Source organism: Salvelinus fontinalis, unplaced genomic scaffold (assembly GCF_029448725.1).
Source record: "Salvelinus fontinalis isolate EN_2023a unplaced genomic scaffold, ASM2944872v1 scaffold_1057, whole genome shotgun sequence".
NCBI lineage: Eukaryota > Metazoa > Chordata > Actinopteri > Salmoniformes > Salmonidae > Salvelinus > Salvelinus fontinalis.
The window spans coordinates 53,205-56,003 of NW_026601266.1; the positions used below are offsets into that span (position 1 = coordinate 53,205).

A 2,799-nucleotide genomic window follows, 5' to 3' on the forward strand; every position below is an offset into this window, starting at 1 on the left:
CTCTCTCTTTCTCTCTCTCTCTCTGTCGCTCTCTCTTTCTCTCTCTCTCTCTGTCGCTCTCTCTTTCTCTCTCTCTCTCTGTCGCTCTCTCTTTCTCTCTCTCTCTGTCGCTCTCTCTGTCGCTTTCTCTCTCTCTCTCTCTGTCGCTTTCTCTCTCTGTCGCTCTCTGTCGCTCTCTCTATATATCTATCTGTAATTTTGTAATCAGTGACGCTGCTCAATCCAGTCGGGTCAAATCTTAGTGGGAAGCCTTCCTCTGAATCGAATGATTACTCAGAATCTAATCCCGGCGACTTTCCAGACCTTGAGGGAAGCCAGGTGGAATGCAACCGGTTCCTCCTGTCGATACCAATGACCTGCACCAGCAGCCTTCAACAGTGTGTGTGTGTGTGTGTGTGTGTGCCTTAAATCCTCTCTCTCTCCAAGGGGTGTACGAGGAAGCTACGTGCTCCTGCTCTTTAAAAGCCTAGCTTTGATTTCAGAGTCAAAGGTGACCTTTTGAGACCACGCTCTCCAGAATGACTTTGCTCCTCTTGGTGAGGCTTAAGTTGACAAACAAAAGGTGCAATGGGTCCGCACCCTAAAAGATGTCTCATAAAGCTTACTTCCTTTTAGATCGCTTGAATTCTTTTCATTGCATCGGGGATAGCGTACACAGATGTTTCGGCTTTGCAGCCTTCTTCAGTGTGAAGCTTAAATTGGACCATGAAGTATATTAAATGTGCTTTAGAGAGGCGTGCGTGACCTTTGCAAACGTACAGTACTTTTTTTGTGTATTATACAACGAGTGGGTCTAATCCTGAATGCCGATTGGTTTAAACCGCATTCCAGCTGATATCTATGACATTAAAATGACTTTTTACTCTGTTCCATGTTTTTAATACAGGCTCCAGACGGCCTAATGATAGTGGACCCGACACTCTTGCTTCTCTGAGATGTCTGTGTTTAGTATAGTGTCTGCATGAAGACACAAGAGATATTGAGCCACACACACACACACACACACACACACACACTGCAAACCTATACAAATGGAAAGTGCTTGATTAGTCACATGCAAAGTTCTGATTCTTCATTTCAAAATGGCTAGTCTAGACACCAAGCCCTCATTGAAGTGAGGCCATTGAAAGCAGTTATTATTACAAGCTTTTGAAGACTGTGGGTTGAAAAATGGTTTTGATTGTGTCCTCAAAAATTAATCAGTATCCCATGGACCCTGTCGTAACCAGAGCACCACATCTGTATTAGAAGTATCATCTTGCCACAAGTAGCATTCTATTCTTATCCTACACATAGACTAGACAGCTGGGCTTCATTTTAGCAGACGCTCTGCATCCAGAGCGACTTACAGTAGAGTGCATACATTTTCAAATTGGTCCCCCGTGGGAATCGAACCCACAACCCTGGCATTGCTTGCGCCATGCTCTACCAACTGAGCCACAGGGGACTAGACTGTAGCGCTAAACGTCAGCGGAAGAAATGGCAGCAGTTTTACGCGCGCCTAACCAATTGTACTATTATGTGTTTTTTGTCGCAATATTTGTAACTTATTTTGTACATAATGTTTCTGCCACCGTATCTTACGGCAAAAAAGAGCTTCTGGATGTCAGGACATTGATCTCTCACCTCGGATTAGACAAATATTCTTTCTTCAACAAGCAGGACGCACAGGATATACTGCTAACACCCGACAAAGCCAACATCCCCGTTATTGGCAAGAGAAAGAGACGCAGGTACAGAGGACACAGGGATGGGTGCCTCGTAAGGATCCGCATAAGGCGAGTGGGAAAGCGGCCGTTACCGTCAATATTACTCGCCAACGTACAATCATTGGACAATAAATTAGACAAGGTACGATCACGAATATCCTACTAACGGGACATCAATAACTGTGACTTCAGCTAGCAGGATATACTCTGCACAGGCTAGATAGAACAGCACACTCCGGTAAGACGAGGGGTGGGGTCTGTGCATATTTGTAAACAACAGCTGGTGCACAAAATCTAAGGAAGTCTCTAGGTTTTGCTCGTCTGAGGTAGAGTATTTTATGATAAACTGTAGACCACACTATTTGCCAAGAGTTTTCATCTATACTTTTCGTGGCTGTTTATTTACCACTACAGACAGATGCTGGCGCCAAGACCGCACTCAGTCAGCTGTATAAGGAAATAAGCAAACAGGAAACCGCTCTTTTTGGCCGGAGACTTTAATGCAGGGAAACTTAAATCAGTTTTACCTCATTTCTATCAACATGTTAAATGCGCAACCAGAGGGAAAAAAGTTCTAGATCACCTGTACTCCACACACAGAGACACGTTCTGACCACAATTCTATCCTCCTGATTCCTGCTTACAAGCAAAAATGAAAGCAGGAAGCACCAGTGACTCGGTCTAAAAAAATGGTCAGATGAAGCAGATGCTAAACTACAGGACTGTTTTGCTATCACAGACTGGAACATGTTCCAGGACTCTTCCGATTGCATTGAGGAGTACACACATCAGTCACTGGCTTTATCAATAAGTGCATCGAGGACGTTGTCCCCACAGTGACTGTACGTACTTACCCCAACCAGAAGCCATGGATTACAGGCAACATTTGCACTGAGCTAAAATCCTGATATGCCCTGCGACAAACCATCAAACAGGCAAAGCGCCAATACAGGGCTAAGATTGAATCTTACTACACCGGCTCCAATGCTCGTCTTATGTGGCAGGGCTTGCAAATTATTACAGACTACAAAGGGAAGCACAGCTGCAAGCTGCCCAGTGACACGAGCCTACCAGACGAGCTAAATCACTT

The 2,799-nt window shown here is 44.7% G+C and overlaps 1 non-coding gene across 1 annotated transcript; it reads right to left on the minus strand.

Moving 5' to 3' along the window:
- Positions 1-1,374: 1,374 nt before the first annotated feature.
- On the minus strand, positions 1,375-1,448 carry trnaa-agc (transfer RNA alanine (anticodon AGC)). The gene has a single exon. It is a non-coding gene; the product is annotated as a tRNA-Ala (tRNA).
- Positions 1,449-2,799: the final 1,351 nt, after the last annotated feature.